The sequence below is a fragment of the Gracilinanus agilis genome, chromosome 6, assembly GCF_016433145.1.
Source record: "Gracilinanus agilis isolate LMUSP501 chromosome 6, AgileGrace, whole genome shotgun sequence".
Taxonomy (NCBI): domain Eukaryota; kingdom Metazoa; phylum Chordata; class Mammalia; order Didelphimorphia; family Didelphidae; genus Gracilinanus; species Gracilinanus agilis.
Window position 1 is genome coordinate 52481712 of NC_058135.1, and position 25588 is coordinate 52507299.

The window sequence follows — 25588 nt, forward strand, 5'->3', positions numbered from 1 at the left end:
TAATTACTCGAATATACAAGGAGTTAAATCAATTGTATAAAAAATCAAGCCATTCCCCAATTGATAAATGGGCAAGAGACATGAATAGGCAATTTTCAGGTAAAGAAATCAAAAGTATCAATAAGCACATGAGAAAGTGTTCCAAATCTCTAATACATAGAGAAATGCAAATCAAAACAACTCTGAGGTATCACCTCACACCTAGCAGATTGGCTAAAATGAAAGAAGGGGAGAGTAATGAATGCTGGAGGGGATGTGGCAAAATTGGGACATTAATGCATTGCTGGTGGAGTTGTGAACTGATCCAACCATTCTGGCTGGCAATTTGGAATCATGCTCAAAGGGCTATAAAAGAATGCCTGCCCTTTGATCCAGCCATACCATTGCTGGGTTTGTACCCCAAAGAGATCATAGATAAACAGACTTGTATGAAAATATTTATAGCTGCGCTTTTTGTGGTGGCAACAAATTGGAAAAGTAGGGTATGTCCTTCAATTGGGGAATGGCTGAACAAACTGTGGTATATGCGGGTGATGGAATACTATTGTGCTAAAAGGAATAATAAACTGGAGGAGTTCCAGGTGAGCTGGAGAGACCTCCGGGAACTGATGCAGAGCGAAAGGAGCAGAGCCAGAAGAACACTGTAACCAGAGACTGATATACTGTGGTAAAATTGAATGTAATGGACCTCTGTACCAGCAGCAATACAATGACCCAGGACAATTCCGAAGGGATTTATGGTAAAGATGCTACCCACATTCAGAGGAAGGACTGCAGGAGAGGAAACATATAAGAAAAACAACTGCTTGAACGCATGGGTCGGGGTGGACGTGATTGAGGGTGTGGACTCGAAACTACCACACCAATGCAACAACCAACAATTTGGAAATTGGTCTTGATCAAGGACACATGACAAAACTAGTGGAAATGCTCATCAGCCATGGGTGGGTGGGGGGGGGGTTCAGGGCGGGTTGAAGGGGATAAGAGGAGTATGAATCAGGTAACCATGTTAAAATGTATATTAATAAATGTTAAAAAAAAGCACAAAAAAATAAAAATAGGGGAATAATAAGGGAGGGGTTAGAAAGGGAAGTAAATCAAGGGAGGGGACAAGGGTTACTGGCTTAAAGCAAACCACTGGTTTAAAAGGAAATATTGTAAGAAGAAGGAGTAGAACTAGGAGATGATACCAAAATGTTGGCGAATACACAACTGTTAATTATAACTCTGAATGTGAATGGGATGAACTCGCTAATAAAACGGAAGCAAATAGCAGAGTGGATTAGAAACCAAAATCTTACCATATGTTGTCTACAAGAAACACATATGAGGCGGGTAGACATACACAAGTTTAAGGTTCAGGGTTTGAGCAAAATCTTTTGGGCATCAAATGAGAAAAAGAAGGCAGGAGCGGCTATTATGATTTCTGACAAAGCCAAAGTAAAAATAGATATGATTAAAAAAGACAGGGAAGGTCATTACATCCTGATTTAAGGCAGTATAAACAATGAGGAAATAACACTGCTCAATATGTATGCACCAAGTGGAATAGCATCCAAATTCATAAAGGAGAAACTGGCAGAGCTCAAGAAGGAAATAGTTAGTAAAACCATAATAGTGGGAGATCTAAATATTCCTCTTTCAGATTTAGATAAATCAAACCAAAAAATAAATAAGAAATGGATAAGAGAGTTAAATGAAGTCCTAGAAAAATTCCATTTAATAGATATGTGGAGAAATATAAATAGGGACAAAAAGGAATACACCTTCTGCACATGATACATTCAGAAAGATTGTCCATGTAAAGGCATAGAAACATGGCAAACAAATGCAAAAGAGCACAAATTATAAATGTAAGCTTTTCAGATCATAATGCAATAAAAATAATAATTAGTAAGGGAACCTGGATAGGCAAATCAAAAACTAATTGGAAATTAAATAATGATTCTCCAAAACCAGTTAGTCAAAGAAGAAATCATAGAAACAATCAACAATTTCATTGAAGTGAATGACAATGAAGGGACATCCTACCAAACTCTGTGGGATGCAGCTAAGGCAGTACTCAGGGGGAAATTTATATCCTTCAGTGCATATATTAACAAATTAGGGAGGGCAGAGATTAATGAATTGGGCATGCAATTTAAAAAATTAGAAAGCAAGCAAATTAAAAATCCCCAGATGAAAACTAAATTAGAAATACTAAAATTCAAGGGAGAAATTAATAAAATTGAAAGTAAAAGAACTATTGAATTAATAAATAAGACTAGAAGCTGGTATTTTGAAAAAAACCAATAAAATAGACAACGTACTGGTCAATCTAATAAAAAAAAGGAAAGAAGAAAACCAAATTGACAGTATCAAAGATGGAAAGGGAGACCTCACCTCTAATGAAGGGGAAATTTAGGCAATCATTAAAAACTATTTTGCCCAATTATATGGCAATAAATATAACAATCTAGGAGATATGAATGAATATTTACAAAAATACAAATTGCCTAGATTAATAGCAGAAGAAATAGAATACCTAAATAATCCCATATCAGAAAAAGAAATTGAACAAGCCATCAAAGAACTCCCTAAAAAAAATCACCAGGGCCTGATGGATTCACAAGTGAATTCTATCAGACATTCAAAGAGCAACTAATCCCAGTACTATACAAATTATTTGATATGATAAGCAAAAAGGAGTCCTACCAAATTCCTTTAATTACACAAATATGGTACTGATTCCAAAGCCAGGGAGAACAAAAACAGAGAAAGAAAACTATAGACCAATCTCCCTAATGAACATAGATGCAAAAATCTTAAATAGAATATTAGCAAAGAGACTCCAGCAAGTGATCAAGAGGATTATCCACCATGATCAGGTGGGATTTATACAAGGAATGCAAGGATGGTTCAATATTAGGCAAACCATCCACATAATTGACCATATCACCAGTCTAACAAACAAAAATCACATGATTATCTCAATAGATGCTGAAAAAGCCTTTGAAAAAATACAGCACCCATTCCTATTGAAAACACTGGAAAGTATAGGAATAGAAGGACCTTTCCTAAAAACAATAAACAGTATATACCTAAAACCATCAACAAGCATCATATGCAATGGGGATAAGTTAGAAGCCTTCCAAATAAGATTGGAAGTGAAACAAGGATGTCCATTATCACCTCTATTATTCAACGTAGTACTAGAAACACTAGCAGTTGCAATTAGAGAAGAAAAAGAAATTGAAGGTATCAAAATAGGCAAGGAGAAGACTAAGCTATCACTCTTTGCAGATGATATGATGGTATACTTCAAAAATCCTAGAGAATCAACTAAGAAGCTCGTAGAAATAATCAACATCTTTAGCAAAGTTTCAGGATACAAAATAAATCCACATAAATCATCAGCATTTCTATATATTTCCAATACATTAAAGCAGCAAGAGGTAGAAAGAGAAACAGCATTTAAAATCACCCTAGACAATATAAAATACTTGGGAATCTATCTACCAAGACAAACACAGGAATTATATGAAAACAAGTACAAAACACTTTCCAAACAAATAAAACTAGATCTAAACAATTGGAAAAACATTGATTGCTCATGTGTAGGATGAGCTAACATAATAAAGATGACCATTCCATCCAAATGAATTTACCTATTTTGCGCCATACCTATGAAACTACCAAAAAACTTCTTTACTGAATTAGAAAAAAACTATAACAAAGTTCATTTGGAAGAACAAAAGATTAAAAATATCAAGGGAAATAAAGAAAAAAATGTGAAGGAAAGTGGCCTAGCAGTACCAGATATTAAACTATAATATAGAGCAGCAGTCTCAAAACAATATGGTACTGGTTAAGAGACAGAATGGAGGATCAGTGGAATAGACTTGGGGATTGGCAAGACAGTGTATGATAAACCCAAAGAGCCCAACTTTTGGGACAAAAATCCACTATTTGCCAAAAACTGCTGGGAAATTTGGAAGACAAAACGGGAAAGATTAGGTTTAGATCAACATCTCACACCCTACACCAAGATAAATTCAGAATGGGTGAATGACCTGAATATAAAGAGGGGAACTATAAATAAGTTAAGTGAACACAGAATAGTATACTTGTCAGATCTCTGGGAAAGGAAAGATTTTAAATCTAAGCAAGAGTTAGAGAAAATTACAAGGAGTTAAATCAATTGTATAAAAAAATCAAGCCATTCCCCAATTAATAAATGGGAAAGGGACATGAATAGGCAATTTTCAGATAAAGAAATCAAAAGTATCAATAAGCACATGAGAAAGTGTTCAAAATCTCTAATAATTAGAGAAATGCAAATCAAAACAACTCTGAGGTATCACCTCATATCTAGCAGATTGGCTAAAATGAGAGAAGGGGAGAGTAATGAATGTTGGAGGGGATGTGGCAAAATTGGGACATTAATGCATTGCTGGTGGAGTTGTGAACTGATCCAACCATTCTGGATGGTAATTTGGAGCTATGCTCAAAGGGCTATAAAAGAATACCTGCCCTTTGATCCAGTCATACCATTGTTGGGTTTGTACCCCCAAAGATATCATAGATAAACAGACCTGTACAAAAATATTTATAGCTGTGCTTTTTGTGGTAGCAAAAAACTGGAAAATGAGGGTATGCCCTTCAATTGGGGAATGGCTTAACAGATTGTGATATATGCTCTTGATGGAATACTATTGTCCTCAAAGGAATAATAAACTGGAGGAATTCCACGTGAATTGTAAGGACCTCCAGGAATTGATGCAGAGTGAAAGGAGCAAAAGCAGAAGAACATTGTACTCAGAGATCAATACACTATGATAAAATAGAATGTAATGGACTTCTGTACTAGCAGCAATGCAATGACTCAGGACAATTCTGATGGATTCATGGAAAAGAATGCTACCCACATTCAGAGGAAGAACTGCAGGAGTGGAAACAAGAAGAAAAGCAACTGTTTGAACACATGGGTTGAGGCGGACATTATTGGAGATGTAGACTCGAAACTACCACACCAATGCAACTATCAACAATTTGGAAATAGGTCTTGATCAATGACATATGTTAAAACTAGTGGAAATGCGCATCAGCCATGGGTGAGGGGGGATTAGGGGGGTGAAGGGGAAAGTAAGAGCATGAATCATGTAACCATGTTAACTTTTCTAAAAAATAAATATTATTAAATGTAAAAAAAAAGAATAAAGGGTAACTAATTAGTACCCAGAACACAATACCAATCTATGTAAAATGACAAAAGATCTACTGTAGACAAAGGTCTTTATTATCTTGAATTTATTCTTTCTGTAGCTTTTATTAGGGAAGGGGGACAAGAATTTCATAGGCAAAGGAGCAGCCTGTAATTTGTCCTTATTGCAATGAAATGCATCAATGATATTTTGAATCCTTTGAAATCCATTGATAATTATATTTAGAGGAGGATAACAAGAATGATAAGAGGACTTATCCCAAGAAGAGACAACATTCTATAGAAGGATTGCTAGAGAAAATGAAAGATTCTAAGCAAGGACCTGAAATGACTCAGCAGGGTCTCAATAGCTGTCTTCAACTAATCGAAGAGTTGGAAGAGCATTTATTCAAATGGTACTTTGTCCACAGAGGAAAGAACTAGGACCAGTTAAAGAATGACAGATTTTGTCTCAAAATATGGAAAATCTTCTAAACAATTAGAACTATACAAAAATCGAATGGGGTTCCTCAGTGGATAGTGACCTCTCCATCTTTGGAAGTCCCTAAAGGTAAGCTAGATGGGAACATCTTAGGGACATTATAGGAGAAATTCATGCTTTGAGTAGAGGTGGGAATCAATGACCTCTGGAGTTCTTTTAACTCTACACTTCTAAGACTCACTAAGAAGAAAGAAAGCTTCAGGAGAAACAGAAATTCTTTCTTTTTATGTTGTTCAAGTTTTTTGTCATGCCTTTTATCTAGGGAGCACTGAAAATTTCCAGCTGAATATAGTGCTCTCTTTAAAATATTGGTAATGGAGAACAGTTAAGTTGAGGAATCACTTTTATTTAATTTTCTAGATATCCTATTTTCCTTTTACTTCAAGGAGCATACAACCATATTTTTGCTGCCAACTACTATGATCAACCCAACCAAGGGAGTGGTTGAATCTTTGTTTCTAAAAGTATTTAGGTACAAAACACCTTTTCTTTTCAGTTGTAATCACACTTCATTTTGCATTACTATGTGCCCATTCAACATCTCTTCTAACTTTTTGGTTATTTTGTACATAAAACAAAGTATAAAGAACTTAACTATTTTTCCATGGAATGTAGAGTTATGCAGAAACTAAATAAATGTAATAGCACACAAGCCAATAATCTGTGAATTTGAGTAGTGAAATAACGCAATGTACTCCACAGTTATTACACTGAAGTTTCATTGTGCTGTTTTTGTGATCCCCAAAATAAAGATATTATATATTGAATTGCTGCTGTTATTCAGTTGTTTCAGGCATATCTGACTCCTCATAACTTCATTTTGGATTTTCTTGGCAAAGATACTTGAGTACTTTGCTTTTTTTTTCTCCAGCTCATTTTATATATGGGTAAACAGAGGCAAATAGAATAAAGTGACTTGTTGAGGGTCCCATAGCTAATCTGAGAACAGATTTGTATTCATCTCTTCCTAACTCTAAACGCAGTGCTTTATTCATCTAGCTTTATTCATGAGCCATCTACTTGCCCCAATGTCTAAAGGACTACATAGATCTTCATTTAGATCTTCATTATGTCTCATCTGTACTATTCTCCTAGTTTCCCATCTGATCTTTGTATCTCCAGGATTTATACCTCTGATTCTTTCAATTCTTACTTCTAATTCAATCAATTCAATTCAATTCTTTCAACTATAGACTGTATTCAGGCTTTAGTTCTAGTATTAGAAATACTACATTCCTGCCCTCATAGAGCTTCCAATCTAATTATGTTGGATAGATATACACAGAAATAAAGTATAATTTACAATAAAATGTTTAAAGTGTATTTGAGAGCTTCTAACACAGGGTGAGAGGTATATGAATGGAGATTTTGAACCCTTCCCTAGAAGTCCCTTAGTATTTCCCAAAATTCCCTTTAATCTCAGTATTAAAGAGATGAAGTCCAAGGGTTCAAAATCTCCATTTATACAGAGGTGAAGTCTGAAGAGAAGAGTGGGTTTTTTTTTACCCTAAAGGAGGAAGGCTCCATGGAGAAGGTGGCATTTACCTTTCAGAAGAGGAGAGGGAGGGCTTTTCAGGAGGAAAAGGAGCAATAATATTTTTCAGTAAGAGACCTTTTGCTGTGCAGGTTGTCAGTTAGAGACCCCCTGCTGTAAAGTTTGTCAGTGACAGTTAGAAGGATGTGGCCGAGGGGAGATGGTCAGTTGGAGAGAGTTGCAAAGGGCTTTTTGTTTCTGGGTCTCCTGGGGAGAAGGTATGCAGTTAGTACTCTCTTTGATTGGAGACAGAGAACAGAATTAAGGCCTTAGTAGTCTTATTGATTATTAAGAACTTGGGTAGATAAGGTAGATAGAGAGTGGTGATATTATTAGATAGTGAGAGTAGGAGAGTAGGTGAGGGCTTTATCATAGCAGAAGATACTGCCCTCTGAGGCAGATAGATATAGGGCTTTTTAAAGAAATTTAGTTAGGACTGGGATCTGGGTATAGTTACAAGCTATTGTAAGATTACTTTCACTTTCCTCCTTCCTATTTCCTATCCATATTTCCTAATAATAAACTAGGTGTTTTGCATTTAATAAACTGTGCACTGGCTTTTGGTCAAACAAAAACGTTACCCCCCAAAATGTAAACCTTCACAATAGGAGACCTCATGGTGCAGAGGCAAGAGGAAACAGTGTGAATGTTCTGAGGACTGAGAGTCAGTAAGATCTAAGTTAGAATCCTTCTTCTGACACTTGACAGTTATGTCATCCTAAATAAGTCACTTATCCTCTTTCAGTATCATTTTTCTCTTCTTGGAAGTTGTAAGAGTAGAACCTACCTCCCAGGATTCTTCTTGTAAGGATCATATAAAATAATATGTGGAAAGGATACTTTGTAAGGAACTTTATACTTAGCACAATGTCTGGCATATGGTAAGTGTTTCATAAATGCATGCTCATATGGCTCAACTTATTTGACCTTTAAAAAGATCAATTTCCATCCTCATTTTTCTTAAAAAAAAAAAAAAAAAGCCCGATCCATCTTGGAATCAATACTATGTGTAGGTTCTAAAACAGAAGAGTGGTAAGAAGTAGGCTAGTGATGGTGAACATTTTAGAGACAGAGTATTGGGCCCTACCCCCACCTCCCCCCAGAACAAGTGCCACCCCCCAGAGACCATGTGCCATGCCTGTCCCCGCAACTATGTGCTGGGTGGGCTCTGTCCCCTCCTTACCCCACACAAGGGAGGGAGAAAGTGCAGAGGGAAGGGTGAAGTCAGGAATGTCCTCAGCAAGTGTAGAGAGCGGGAGGGGAGTGGCCTGAATGCTCTGCTCCCCTTCAGCTCTGCCACCTGTGAGCCACCCACCTTACCCACTGCGTGCTCCCATTAAGCTGCTGGGCAAAGGGGTGGATGATGTGAAAAAATGTTGTCAGGCATGGTGGAGAGGGGGAAGGGAGCAGCTCTACTAGAATCCCTCTGCCTTTCTAGTAATGAAGTTGGGGTAGTGGGGTAGCAGCTACATGACAGAGAGTACTTTGCATGCTGTCTTTGGCACCCAGGTCAAAGGGTCACCATCTCTGGGCTAAGCAAAGGGGATTAAATGACTTGCTCAGGGTCACACAGCTAAAAAAGTATCTGAGACCAGATTTGAACCCAAGACACTCCCCCCATTTCCAATCATAAATACTTCATAAGCTCCTTAGCATGACTCAAGAACTTTGGTGATGATACACAGATGGAGGTCTGGATCTCTATCCACTGAGTCACCTAGCTGACTCCTAACCTGTATCTTCTTGAGAAGCTCTGTGATTTGGTAGAGCACTGTTCTTGGAGTCAGGTTTAAATCATACCATAATGCACAAAATCTCAATGACATTAGGCCAGTCATTTAACTTCTCTGTGGCAAGTTCTTGATCTAGGGGCAATAGAGATAGGGGAAATATCTGTAGTAACTCCCTCCCCAAATTGTAAGGATCAATTAAAATAATTTACATGTAGCACTTTGCATGTACTACAAGGTTACTAGAAAGGCCTGCTGAAAATTAGGAGAAGTGAGAATGATAGAATTAGGACAGGAGGTACTGGAAATTCAAAATTAGTCATATGATTTTTAGAGATGGAAGCTTCTTTAAAGATCATCTTGTCCAACACCTTCATTTTATCGATAAGACAATTGAAGCTCAGAGTTTGAATCCCTTGGCCAAGGTCACAGAGTGGCAGCACTGGTATTTACACCTAATCTTCTGATTTCAAATCCAGTTCTCTTTCCAAAAGATTTCTATGGCAGCTAGATGGACCCTCAATATATCATAGGGAGATCTGGGGGCAGGGCTGTTGCAGGGAAAAGAGAGGTAGGGAGGAATCATATATTAGAGTTTGATTATTGATTAGAGATAAGACTAAATAATGTAATAGCATCATTGAAGAAAATGAATTAATATAGGAGAGAAGCCTCATGCCAAGGGGTTATGAGCAAGTAATTATGGGCTAATCTTACTTATCCTATAAAGGATATAAAGACAGATAAATAGTTCTTGCTCGCAAGGAGCTTACATTTTAATGGGGAGAGATAATACTCTAATGGGAGCAGACAAGGAGAAATACTGGCACAGAGACATAGTAGAGAAGGCCAAAGGATGAAAGATGGATGATCTGGGACTATCTTCAAAATGGAGGTTCTTGAAAGAACTCGCTAATGAGAGAAAAGCACCTCAGGAGCAGAAGGAGAAATTGCCTGAGTCGTAGTAGTAAAGGATGAAGAATGAAAGTTCTACTAAAATGAGATTCTACATGATCCATAAATTATGGATCAATTATTCAGGATACCTATGGAGCTCAATCTCACTGTCAGAACAGTCTGAATTTACCAGATAAAATCTACCCTTCCCCCTCATTCTATATAATGGATATCTGACTTCATATCACTAATGACTGTGTATTTTTAAAAAGAAAGAAAGGGCAAAAATTCTACGAAATCATAAATACTTCATAAGCTCCTTAGCATGACTCAAGAACTTTGGTGATGATACACAGATGGAGCTTGGGATAGATAAATGTAAATGAGCATTTTTACATACTGAAAGAGCACTATATATACACAGGAAAGTTCATGCTCACAAAGGGTCAAGTAACTGTGATTTAGTATAAGGAGAACTTAGAATACCTGAACTTCTTCAGATGAAATATAGGAATAAAAAATGTGTTTGTAGTTGAAGAAAACCTTCATACCATATTGAAAAATTATTAACAATCCAACAAGTATTACTAATATACATATTTTGTACAAATATGTATATACATATATATATAGAGAGAGAGAGAGGAAGAGAGAGAGAGAGAGAGACAGAGAGACAGAGAGAGACAGAGAGAGACAGAGAGAGACAAAGAGAGACAGAGAGAGATTGATCTGAGGCAGAAGAGGAGTAAGGGCTAGGCAACTGGGGATTAAGTGACTTGACTTGAAGTGTCTAAGGTAAGATTTGAAACCTGGACCTCTTAGCTCTAGACCTGGCTCTCAATCTACTGAGCTACCTAGCTGGCCCTGTAAATATTACCCTTAAAACAATAGCTTAAATGTCCCAATGCAATAACACAAGTCTTAAGCATCATAGGTAATAATAGGTGGCAGAGTGGATAGAATGCCAAGCTTATAGGTGGTAGTACCTGAATTCAAATCTGGCCTCAGATACTTACTAACTGTGTGACCCGAACAAATCACTTAATCCTGTTTGCATCAATTTTCTTTTCTGTAAAATGAACTGACTTAGGAAATAACAAAACCATTATAATATTTTTGCCAAGAAAACCCCAAATATGGTCTCAAAGTCAAACATGACTAATCAACTAAACAGAAAATTTTTAAAGCTCTTACACAAAATGTTTTACAAATATTACCTAACTTTATTCTTCCAATAACCCTGGGAAGAAGGTGCTATTATAGCTATTTATAGATGAAGAAACTGAGGCATAAAAAAGGTTAAGTGGCTTGCTCAGGGCCAAACAGTTGGAAATTAAGAGTCTGCAACTAGAATTCAACTCAGGTCTTCCTAATTCCACTTCCAGGGGCTGATACTTTATCTGCTGTGCCGTGTGTATGTGTGTGTGTGTGTGTGTGTTTGTCTGCGTCTGCATCTGTGTCTCTGTCTCTGTTTATCTTTCTGTATATACCAATACCTTCTATTTCTGGAATATTGCAAATGATTAATAAATGATTATTGATTGATTAATTGAAAAGAAAAGATGTGGAAAGTTAAAGAAAGAAGGCATAGAGGACAATCAGAGAGGGAAAGAGTGAGATAGACAAAGGGAAGGTAAAGGTGATGAAAGACATAATAACACAGTGAGAGAAACCCAAATTGAGGAAAAGATATATGCAGAGTTGCAGGAAAAGAAGATCTATATGTTCTAAAATGAGAGATGGGTTGCACCATTCTTTTCATATTAATCTTAACTGCCAGATAAATATTATAACATGTTATCTTTTATCTAATGACAGTTGTCCACATCTCTTCAAATGCATTTGTCAAGTCAATAGTCAGTTATTAAATATTCATTAAGTACCTACTATTTGCCAGGTACTGTGGTAAGAGTTGGAGAGGAAAAGAAAGGCAAGAAACAAACAAACACAAAACAAAATAAAACACAACAACAAAAATAAAAACAAAAAACAACCAGGCCCTGATCTCCAGGAGTTTTCAGTCTGATAGAGAAGAAAATCACTATGTAGATTATGTAGAAACCTTAGTGACTTGCAACAATTAGGTTGTAAACTCCTGGAGAACAAACACTTAACTATTGTTGGTGTTTGTAACTAGACAGAGAGATAGATGGATAGATGGATGGATAGATAGATGGATAGATGGATAGATAGATAGATAGATAGATAGATAGATAGATAGATAGATAGATAGATAGATAAATGTGCATAATCAACAGAGGGAGGGCACTAAGTTGGAAGACTGGGGAAGGCTTCTTGTGGAAGGTAGGACGACTTAGTTCTTTGGCAATTTTCACTATAAATTTAATAAAAGTAGCTGCCCAAAGAAGAAAATTGATCAGAGCTGTGTCATCGGTAGTTATGAGCAAAATGTTACCCCAAGAGTCAATTGACATAGTTAAAAACAGGATTTAGATCTTGAGCCACACCTTTCTTATTTCTCCTTTAAGGAATGAAGATCATTGAGATGTATACTTTATATTATTGCCTGTCCCACTAATAAAATGCACACTGATGAATCATAAAGATAATCTTGGAAGAAAGAATTAGAAGTGTCAAGATAAAAGGATAGCTACAAAAGTTAGGAACTAGACCTGGGAGCAATAAATATTCAGAGATTGCCTTCTGAAAGTCTTTTCACACTTTCCACACAGCTACTAAAGTAACTTTCCTTAAGTAAAGGTTTGACCATCTTACCCCCCTACTAAGTAAATTTTAGTAATCCTTATTGCTTATATTATCACCTGTAAACTCTCCTGTTTGATATTTCAAAGCCCTTCATAATTTGACTCTGGCTCCAGTAAGAAATATTCAGAAACTGGGCATTTAAACTGAATACTATAAATTGTTGCAACCATTTTGGAAAGCAATCTGAACATACACACAAAGAGTTATAAAACTGTGAATATACTTTGATCCAATATTATTTGACCCACTATTAGGTCTATTTCCCAAAGTGATCAGGGAAAAGGAAAGGAGCCTATATGTTCTAAAATATTTATAGCAGCTCTCTTTGTGGTGGCAAAGAAGTGGTAATTGATGGGATGTCCATCAGTTGGGAAATGGCAGAATAAGTTGAAGGTTATGATCATGATGGAATACTACTGTGCTATAAGAAATGATGAGCAAGTTGATTTTAGAAAAAAACATGGAAAGACCTTCATGAAATGATGAACTGCCTACATAGGATACTTTAACACAGCCCCATAATTCTCCTTGATACTAGTCTCTGAATATGATCTCTGATTTCTCTTATACAGTAGAGATCTCAGAGTCTTCTTTTTTCCTCTAAGGACAATTATCTAATTACCTGTCATTATCTAAAGATATGACTATATGGATTAAGCATTTCCAACTGGTTATATGGTTCTGTCACAATCTAGTTTCAAGAACTTTTTATATATATCTTACTGGCAATCATAATCAGTCCCAAATCATGGCCAAGTATGGTTTTCAATATGAAAAAAATGAGTGATTTGGGTTAGTGAGATAATATGTTAAGTATAAATTAATTTTCTTAGAGTAGAACTCTTGGGAGGGGAGAAGAGTAGATGTCAAAATTTCCAAAAGCCACAAAAAGAATGTAACCAAAAAAGACACAACTTTATAGCAAGCCCCTTAACCTAATGACTGTGGGAAGCCAATAAGAGAATAGATAAAAATCTGAAACTCCTCTTTTGACCCCTTTTGTGATCCTTGTGATTTCTTCTTGAAAAGTATTATGGCCTTACTGAAAAGCTTTAAGTTCCTATCAAACCTGAATTTAAAGGGTAAACACTGATAACACAGCAAGGAATGCTGCTGCCTGTTATAGCTAAGGCCAAGATACTCCCCAATTCGGCTTTTTGATAAGAACCTAGTCAAAATTCAGCCTTGGTCTTGGTCTATTCTGAAGCCAATGTTTTGTGTTTTGATGTGACATAATTTGTAACTTCTGCGCATCTGCAAAGTTTCGGGGGGGTTCTTTTGTGTGAAATGAGTCTTGAAATATATATATAATAAACTCCATGTTCCTGTAGCCAGAGCTGGAAGCATGAAGTAAAAGACATTTCCCTTGTCCTGTCCTTATTTCCTTATCAACTAAACTGTCATCAGGTTATCAGAGATGATAAAGAGATCTCCACAAATGACATCATTAAAATCTCATATTACTAGAATTTGGAAGTACAGAATATAATGTCAGGAAATCCACAAATAATTTAGTAGTAAATTTATACTCATTCATAAAAAAAGCTCTATGGTATGGATCTAGATCCATTTAGTTCAAACTGGGAAAGAAAAATGTCTAAATAATAGCTAACATTATATTTTACTTGGTGACGTGATGTGGTTTATTGTACCAGTTCAGGTTAGGGTGATTGGAGCTATACCTTATTGCAAGGAAGTGTGTAATAATGTAGATGTCAGGTAGGTGATGAGTTAATGGCACAAATATCTGGAAGAGGGGATACTTGAGTTGTTATGGATTATGTCATTTGACATAGGAATATTTTTGATATTTTTAGGATTGAATATGGAATTATTCCTAAGACAAGAGGTATGAATATAATATTAAATATAATGCAAACTCCCTGAGGGGGAAGGATTACTTCAATTTTGGTTTTGTATCTTCAGCACATATTCCTTAATAAGTGGTTATTTATTGATTAAATATGATCAACACATTTTTGAAATTTGAAAATAGTCATTAAAGGATGTATTGATGATGAGTCTATAATAAATTGCCAAATTCTACCTAAGGAAATCAGTTTTTGCACTGGTGGGTAAAGTTCACTAAAAAAAAAGATGCTTATGGGTTTTACTGTTTCATTAAGCAGAAATATCACAAGAACATTTACAGTGAATAGAAAACTGTATGTGACCCTAATAGAGCAACTACAGCAAACATAAAGATGGAGGAAACACAAACATAAAGTATTTTGGTGAACAGATTTCCTCCATGTAGAGAGAAATTTACCATTGCAACAGAACAGAGAATTCATTGAACATTATAAATTGATTCAGGAGGCATTATTTCTGGAAATCCATCACAAAACCAAGAGACTTAAAAAAGCAGTAAATGATAAATATCATCAACATGGTAAATATCCCATTGGTAGAATCTATAAAGATGAAAAATATAGAAAAATAGATATCAATGACAATCAAGATATTTTTGTGACTTTACTACAAAGTCCTTAATACACATTAAGCAAACTTTATTTGTGTGGACATAAAGAGGTAAGAATTTTTTAAAGATTTTTTTAAAATGCACAGAATTATAAATGTCTTATTATTATCACCCATTTGCAGATCTATCAGCAAAATTCTAGGTAGATGTCCCCAAAAGGTTAAAGTGGGAGACCAGGGTAAGAGGAAAAAAAAAGTTAAAGAGAAGGCCAAATTGAAGGTAGACTTGAGATAGGACATACAAGTATGCACTGCTAGGACTGTCTAGTGAAGTCTGTTTCATCTTAAAAAATTTTTTTCATTTTTAGAAATTTTACTTTTTTCCAGATTATATCTTAATGCAATTTCCTCATATTCATTTTCTGATATTTTTTAATCCATGTTTTCTCTCTCCCTCTCACACTTCTTTCCTCCCAAAGAATGCAGGTAATATAATATAGGTTGTACATATATTATTAGATTATATATATTGCAAGTTCATCATTCAAGCCATTTCATATTTAAACACATCTTTAGCTACTACTAAGTTTTTTTACAACTTTAATTGATTTTGTTGTTAATATATGTCATGGAAATTTTTCAGTTTCATACCAGTGGTTGCCTTGTCAGATGGAAAGCTGAGCTAATGTTTTACTGCTTTCTGAGGGATCTGTACGTCAATAGACAGGAAAGGACTGGCTACCAAAATGGAAGTTTTAATTTGAATGGGAACTTCACTCTTTTTTAATAGTTGATTCTAACTTGCTTTTTCAAATTCAATGGGAATTTAGAAATCAAATAACTAAGTTCATTAACTAGTAAGTATATGTGTATTTTTATGTATGCATGTAGGTATGGCTGTATGCCTACGTACAGACATATTTGGATATAAAGCAAAAATGCTGAAAATATGTAAAATCCTTAAGGATAGGAACTATTTTGGTTTTCTCTTTGTATCTCCAGTATATCACACAGTACCTGGTACATAATACTTGCTTGTTGGTTTATTGATTGATCTTTGACATAATTACATTGAAAACTCATGATCGTATCATCTTTTTCTATGCTCAAAAATTGGCCTTAGTTCCCTTGTCTTTAAAAGGAGGAGATATGCTTAGCCTTGGGAATCTCAAAGGTCCTTTTCCAGCTGTAGTGGTTTATTATTCTTTGTTGACTATAGTGGCCTTATTAAAGACAGTATAGCCTGTATTCTTGGAGCAAGAGAATTTAACCATAAATCAATGCAGAGTTGTTATAGATAAATACTACCTATGAGAAGTCTATATCTAAATCTGTAAGGACCTTAGGCCTTTCTGTCTTGTGAATATGAGTATTCTTGATATGAGGTTAGAAACTTCATGTCACTCCAGCAATAACATTTATATAGAATTTTAAGTCGCAAAAGTTGCTTTCTTTGCAATAACCTTGGGAGACTGGTGGTAAAGATGAATAATAGAATGGTGAATCTAAGAGGCAGAATTGGAAGATAAGAGAAACTTTGGAATTTCATTAAGAAAAGCTTAACAAAGGGCTTTAAAAGAGTACTTGCCCTTAATTCCAGCCACACCACTGCTGGGTTTGTACCCCAAAGAGATCATAAGGAAAAAGACTTGTACAAAAATATTCATAGCCACGCTCTTTGTGGTGGCAAAAAATTGGAAAATGAGGGTGTGCCCTTCAATTGGGGACTGGCTGAACAAATTGTGGTATCTGTTGGTGTTGGAATATTATTGTGCTAAAAGGAATGATGAACTAGATAATTTCTATGTGAACTGGAAAGACCTTCAGGAATTGATGCAGAGTGAAAGGAGCAGAACCAGGAGAACTTTATACTCAGAGACAGATACACTGTGGTACAATTGAATGTAATAGACTTTTCTACTAACAGCAATCAATGATCCAGGACAATCCAAAGGAATTTATGAGAAAGAATGCTATCCACATTTAGAGAAAGAACTGTGGAAAAAAAAACACAGAAGAAAAACATATGATTTGGTGGGGTTATGATTGGGATTTTGGCATTAAAAGATCACTGTATTGCATATATGAATAACATGGAAATAGGTTTTGAACAATGATACATGTATAACCCAGTGGAATTATGTGTCAGCTCTGGGAGGGAGGAGGGAAGATAGGTGGGAAAAATCATGAATCATGTAACCATGGAAAAATATTCTAAATAAAAAGAAAGAAAATCTTAAAAAACAACCAATAAAAATAAGTCTTCTAACCTTGTTGCTTTCCTAAGGATATAAAGATATCTCTTAACTATTAAATCCAAATAATAAATGAATGTCTTTTCTCTACCTTTATGCTAATGGAACCATTGGCAGTTTTTTATATTGAGGACTGCTTCCTTCTTCTAGATACTCTCTATGTCCTTGGTTTCTATGATACTGATTTCTTTTAGTTTCCACTTACCTGTCTAAACATTACTTTCTAGCATGTTCATTATCCATCTTCTAGATCCTAAACATATGCATCCTCTAAAACTCTTTCCAGTCCTTTATTTTCTTATCATATACTTTCTCCCCTGATGTTCCAATTACTTTCATGTATTCTATATCATTTACATGAAGATAATATCCAAATCACTGTGTCTGGCCCAAATTTTACTCCTGAACTCAGACTTATATTATCATCCTCTTCTTTGGATGCTCATGATCACTGACCTACCATGTTCTCATTTTCTCTTGACTATAATAATAGCCTTCTCATGGCTATCAGTATTCACATTATTCCTCTTTCAAATTTATCCTCTACACAGTTACCAAATGCATCTGCCTAAAGCATAGAATTGGGTATGCCATTCCACTGTTCAAAAATCTTCAGTTATCCCTTATTGTTTCCAAGATGAAATCCTACTTCTAAAAGTAATGATAATGGAAACACCTAGCTTAAATGATTCATGAAGCTTTTGGCTCCTCAGACTGGTGTTTTTTAACCTGCCATCATCTGGTTTGTATCCATCAAGAATACATTTAATTAACTAACAAGCATTTGTTAATCACTTACTATGTGTCAGGCATTATGCTAAACACTGGGGTTACAAAGAAAGGTGTCCCTGCTAGAAAAACAGTCCCTGCTCAAAGGGAATTCATATTATCATAAGGAATATAGCATGTACATCCAAAGTAAATGCAAGGTAACCACAGTAGGGAAGGAGCCAGCAGTGGTGGAGGAAAGTTGTGGTTTCTCTCCTTCAGAAGAAGAATAGGAATTCATTCCAAGTATGGAGAAGAGGCAGTAGAAAGGCATTAAGAAAGGATATGGAATTTAGACCAGTAGGAGTGGAACATGGAGAGAAGGAAAGGGGAATAATGTATAAGACTAGGAAACTATAAATGGGGCAAGTTGTTAAGAGTTATAGTCCCTTGTTTATATTCAATCAGTCAATAAACATATTAAGTGCCCATTATGTGCCAGGCCTGGCATTGTCAGAGATAGAAAAAGAGTAAAAGACATTTCCTGGCCTCAAGGAGTTTATTTCTGATCCTAAAAATAAGAGGAAGGTTTTGTAGTTTATTGGGGCAGGATAGTGACACAATAACCTAGATTTATAGCTGGACTATCTATAGCAGGGATGGGCAAACTTTTTAAAGAGGGGTCCAAAGGAAAGGAAATGCTCATCTGTCAGTCTGTTTCTAAGGCAACTCTTTTGAAGTTTCATTGTATTGTATCCTACTCATTGTATTTGTCAGATTAGGAATAATGTCGCATAGCCCTATAGAACATTTTGGGGGGCTGGATCTGGCCCAGGGGCCATAGTTTGCCCATCACTGATCTAGGGTCATTTAGTACAACTCCTTCATTTTGCAAATGGGGAAATAGAGGACAAGGGACACTAAGTGATTTTTCTAAGTTTACACAAATAACAAACATCAGACATACTAGAACCTTTGACTCCAGAGACATTGCTATTGCCTTCCCATGGTCAGTCTTTCATTTTAGGAAAATCACTTTGGACAAGATTAGGGAGATACTTGAATTAGGTAACTATTGCTATAATAAGAAGTATTTCTCTGTCTCTCTGAGTGTCTCTGTGTGTGTGTCTCTCTTCCTCTCTCTTATTTAAAAGGCTTTTTGCAGTCAGTATGGAGATGACCATGATTGAGACATGAATTGCAAATGCAGAAGTAGTAACAACTTGATCCTTAATGCCTTGCTTTCTAAAAGTACATTTTTCTGAGTAAAAGAAGGCATCAAAGCACACATTGATGGATCAGCTTCTCTAAATGCAATCAGGCATCTCTAAATATTCCTAATAGTACCATTAAAGATGCCTGTAAGAGTTTCCCAAAAAGAAATCATTCTAAATTCTAAAATCCTAATGAGGATATTTTGTTTCTTTCTAATTTGTGGAGGTTAAAAAAGGCAGGGATTGTGAGGAAGGCAAGAACTTTGCAGGGTGGATGATTTTTAGTCTATATTTATTCTGTATTTGGATATCTTTTATGTAGTTGGTTCCTGTAATTTCCTTTTTATTTCTAAATAAACTTGAAAAGTTTTATGAACTGTAGCATATAGATATAACATTTATTCTTTATAGTTGATTTAATGATAACATTGAGGTTATTTCTATGAAAAATTATACATTAGCTAATGACTATGAATGTAATCCCTATTTAAAAATCATTTAAAAACAATCCAGATTCTACACAGTTCTTCTGAATGTGTAAGCATCTTTTGGGGGGTGGAGTCAAAATGGCTACTTAGAAGCAGCAAAAGTCCAGTCCTCTGTGAAAACCCTTCCACACAAATCAAAAACAAAGTGCTTCAAGGGGACAGAAAATCAAATATAACAACAGGACAAAGCCAGGGAACCCTCCTGCTTGATTCAACTTAAAAGGTCCTTGGAGAAGGCTAAATTCTTGGGTTTAAGGAAAAGGAAGAAGGAAGGTCCCAGGACCTCTCCCCCACCTACTGTACTGAGTCACTTGCAGTTGCTGGAATCTCAGTGGCTGGAATCTTGGGGTGAGGGTCTCAGCTTAGAGAGGTGGCCTTGCTGCCACAGCTGGGCCTGACTCAGGGTGCTGATCATAGCCAGCAGGGAGGCAGCTGGAGTAGAGGTGGAGAGGGGATGGCAGCCTAGTCCCAGCTACCACTTGGCAGCCCCTAGTTCTCCAGGTTTTGGCCTCAGGGCACATCCAGCTCCACAAATAAGCTCCAAAAACAGATTAATCTATTCTATCAAGAAGCCTTCACAGGGCAGGGAAATTCAACCTCCAATACTCCTCTCATATGGACCATGCTGAGAATCTGAAGGCCACAGTAAGAATCTAGCTGACTGGGATCGCATGGAAAAAACTGATAGAATATCTTGATAACAGTGGTGGAAGCCTAGCTCCCTTTAGCCCCAACACCTTGACCTATACCTTCAGCTTCTGCTGCCAGCTGGGGAAGATCTGACCTCAGGGCTCATTAATACTCCTTCAATCAACAGAACAGAGAAGAACCCCTTTAGGACAGAATAGTCCAAACCCACAGATCCAGCAAATAAAAAGAGGAGCAAGATTATAGCCACTGACAGTGGGTAAAGAAGGAAAAAATAAGAGCAAACAACAGAAAAAGAAAAAAGAAATTACATTCAACAACTTCTTTACAAATTCAGGTAATTAACAAAGAGAAAATGGAATAGAGGAGGACCAAGGAATACCAAGAAAAAACACAGAAACTCTAGTGAATTGGACATAGGCTTTGGAAGAACTTAAAACACAATTTAAAAAACAATTTAGAGAGGCTGAAAACAATTGGGAAAAGAACTTAAAAAGCAAAATAAGCCATCTGGAAACAGAGGCACATGAACTAAAACAAGAAAATAGTGTCATAAAACCAGAATTGACCAGCTTGAAAATGAGGCAAAGAAAGTGAAAGATGACCTACAAAGAAAAACTGACCAGAAGGAGAAAGATGACTAAAAAGCCAGAGATGAAATCCAGTCTTTAAAAATTAGAATCTAACAACTAGAAGCAAATGACTTCACAAGGCAGCAAGAGTCTATAAAACAAAATCAAAAGAATGAAAAAATTGAGGAAAATATGAAACACCTCATTGATAAAACTACAGACCTGGAAAATAGACCGAGGAGAGACAACTTAAGAATTATTGGACTAAGAGGCAGCTGGGTAGCACAGTGGATTGAGAACTAGGCCTAGAGACAGGAGGTCCTAGGTACAAATCTGGCCTCAGACACTTCCCAGCTGTCCCTTAACCCCCATTGCCTATCTCTTCCCACTCTGCTGCCTTGGAACCAATACATAATATTGATTTCAAGATGGAAGGTAAGGTTTTAAATTAACAATAACAACAACAAAAAGAATTATTGGACTACTGGAAAATCATGAGAAAAGAAAAAGCCTGGACACCATCATACAGGAAATTATCCAAGAAAACTGCCCCAACATTCTTGAACAAGAGGGAAAAGAGGAGATTTAAAGAATCCAAAGATCACCTCCTACATTTAATCCCTAATTGACAATGCCTAGGAAAGTAATAGCCAAATTCAAGAACGACCAGACCAAGGAAAAGTTAATACAAGCTGCTAAGAAGAAATCGTTCAGATACCATAGAACCACAGTTAGGATAACACAGGACTTGACTGTAAGCATCTTTTCCTAATAATGTAACTGAGTATTAAGGTACATCTCATCTATATAGTTTTTGCCATATGATACCTTTTGTTTGTTTTTTTCTTTATTTTTTTAGATTAACAACTATTTTTTTCTTTCATCCTATTTTTCTCCTTTCCCTTCCCAACCCATTAACAAATACACATGGTCAAGCAAGACCAAAGTCAACATTGATCATTTTCAAGAATCTATTCTTCATTCATCCCTTAGTTTATGTTTTAAAGAAAAAATGAGGAAAGTCTGTGAACACCATGAGCAAGGTCTTTGAAAGAAAAATTCACTGCATTCCTTTTATATCATGGGTAGTAGCAGTAGAAAGGTGCTTAGGTAAGTAGCTGCAAAAAAAAAAAAAAAAAAAAAAAAGCTTACTTGGGAATTCCCTACACAAATGGAATCATAGTCCAGTCCAGCTGTGGATATTGTCTGCAGATTTCTTTAGATTTCATGTTATATACTGAAATAGATTTATGTTCATATACTATTCTTACAGTTACCTGCACACATGCAACTGAAGAGATGAGCTAGTCCTGAATGCCACTCTCATTTTCCAAAAATAAATTCCACACATTGAGATGCAGCATGTGGTAGGGAGAGAGAGCTGGGCTCAAGCCCTGCCCTTGACACTTACTGGCGGTCTAGGGTCAAGCAAATCATTTGGCCTCTCAATGCCCCAGGCACATTTATAAGATGCTAAAGTGCAGAGCAGGGGCTAATGTATACTGGCTAATGTATACAAAACAGAGTTTGCTTACTTGGGAATTCCCTACACAAATGGAATCATAGTCCAGTCCAGTTACCCATCCCAGATAGATACATACATGCATTCACACGTACATATATTCACTTACCCATCCATCCATTCATAAATCCATACACACACACACGAGTATGTTTCACATTTAGATATGTAGGTATTTTTCAAAATAAGGTTCAATTTGAATTAACTTTTTGTTAAGTGAAAAGAGAGCTGTTGTTGGATTAGAGGAGCTAGGTTCAAATCCTTGTCACATACTAGCATGTGACTAAAATTTGGGCCTCTGTTTCCATATCCATAAAATGAGCTTGTTAGATTATATATCCTTTTAATTTTAAATGATGGTTTCAATGCCAGTCTCAACATTGGATGTAATATTCTTTTTAAAATATATGTTTTAATAACATCGTTTTGTAAATCACAATAATTTCCCAATAACCACTAGACTTCATGTGAAAGATTGTGAAGCACATTCAAGGATACCATGTTTTTCAAAAGACTAAAGTAATTGTATTCAATGCTTTGATTGCAGTACTCTCTCTACTGGTACAGATAAAAACCCCCTCAATCTTTTCTATTCCTTTAGGACTCCTGTCCATGCCTTTCTGCAAATCCTTCAAAGGAACCTACTTTTCATTCATGAACATTGTGTATATACTGAAGTAAAATTCACAGGTGGTCTTTATATATGTATATGTAGATAAAAGTATATGTTTCTGTATAAAGATTATATGTAACAAATATATATAGAAAACATATATTACATATTATTAAATGTATATGAGTGTTTGTATATATACAAAGAAAATAGGAACTTAGAGATGTAAAGGATACATTTTTCTGTATGTACTTTTTATGATTTTGGCTTTTCCATGTATAACAATTATATGTAGGAACCATTGTTTTCCTGCCTATTTCTTGGATAATAATTTGTTAATTTGAAATTAATATTGTGAGAAGTTAACTTCAAGTTAATATTCACATTGAATTAAATGTTCACTTCTCACATTTGTCCTATCTGATTTGATAGTGTGTAATTGTGATTTTATTATCCTATATCTCAAATGAGGTACCATACATATTTAAATACTTGATAAGTCTTAAAGTTTTATATGGGCCTGGCATTATTATTATAAAGAATACTTTTTAAAGATTGATTCTAGTGTTATTTTACAATGTTTGTAAATAATGCCAGTGTGGATATCATTTCTTTCATATATATTTCAGCTAAGCTCTTGAATCTGGAAATATTTATTTTCAACTATTCCCTTTTATTCACATATTTAGGTATTATTCAAGGGATTATCATATATGTATCCTTGTTAAATATTGACATTTCTTATTCTTGTTAAAAATGTAAATTAAGTAATGTGATGGTGGTGGGGGGGAGATGAAGTATCATTAAAGAGAGTGGGTGGGTGGCAGTGAGTGAATTCCTCCTTCAGAAATAAATTAGTCTGCCCACTTTTCATGTCACTAGGCAAATTGCAGATTTTCCCCAGCACTGCTCAGTTTCCAAGGGATTTAAGCCCGCCAATCAGCATTTCTCCCAATATAGCTTATTGCCTTCACCTCCCATCTCCTGACTTCTTTGGGTCATTTCATCTGAGCCTCTCTTTCAAACCATCTGGGATCCTCGAGCACAGCGGAGCTTAAATGCTGAACACCTGGCCTACTCCTGTTTACTAGTCCTTTTTCACCTGCCAGCCCTTTGTTCCTACACAAGATTGAATGGGCCCCACAAGTCTTGTCAAGCATGCAGACAAGCAGCTTTCCTTTAGTCATCTCTTTTCCACTACACATAAAGTCTGGTAAATCCTTCCATTATTTCCCTTCCCTTGTCTTGCTGTTCCATCTACTTTGTGTTCTCCAGGAGCTCAAAGCCCACATCACAATTAAATCTAGACTAAATCTGATATCTCTAGAATGCCAGTGCAGAAAGGAGAGAAGGAAAAAGGAATGGCTCTTGAAAAATAAAATAAATCCATGTGGAAACTTGCTGCTCATGTCCCATAATGATTATAAATCAACAGGATTTGCACTTGACCTGTTAAAATTCAAAAGAAATAGGGAGCTAAAAGCATGTATAATCAGTACTTATTGAAACATCAGATAGTTCATACTCCAAGAATATAAGCCCTGCTTGCCACCTAAGGCTAATTCTTTCTTCCTTTTTTCTATTACACCCAAGATTCATACCCTAGCTCTCGAACTCCTCCTACACATCAAGATTCATCTTTACACTTCCCAAAATAATTTTTGTTCTGACATTCCCAGGAATATTGAGTCTATACCTCAACTTCCATCTGTTTCCTGCTCTCTCAATTTCTACAGACCATACAACTAAGAATATAGTGCTTGGCTTAGCATTCATTACTACTAATTATTCAGAACGCTTTCCAAACTTTAGCCTTTTTCGAATTTCTTATTTCAGTTAACACAGAGAACTTTCTCTATTAAGTAAAGCACGTTCATATTTCTGAGAATTTCCAGTTAATATAGTCCCTCTTTCCATAGGCCACTAAAAATGAATACTGACACAATTAGAAAGAAGGCAATGAAATAGCAGAATTGAAAATAAGTTACTACATTACTGTGAGGTTAGGACTGGCCATAGATATCAGGAAGCCCTAGAATAGATTTACTCATTGTGTGGCCCTTTATAAGTCACTTAAATTTTGAGGATCCACAGACAATTCTCTAAGCCTGTATATAGATTGCAGAGAAGGTAGCCATCTTCATTGTTAAAAAGAATTTCCTATATAAAAGAAATATCACACTTCCTAACTAAAAAGAAAGAAAAGTCAACATAACCATCTTTCTTAATTAGATATATCGAATTCAACAGGTAATTACTGAGGACCATCCATATGTTAGGTATTCTGCAAATCTAAAAGGGCTTACAGAAATGCTAACTATTAAGAATCCTAGTTACAACATGAAAAATTCAGAAGGTAAATAGATAAATATAAACATCTTAATTTGACAGAGTGCATAGCATGAACAACTAGAATGACCAGGAAAACTTTAAAACAGGAAGTGGCATATGAGCTGAGCAAAGTTAGGAATTCAAAGAACCAGAGAGGCATGTGTTCTAAGTATGATGGACAGCTTGTACAAAGGCTCAGAGATGGGAGATGACATGTAACTGAAATAAAGAACATACAAATGAG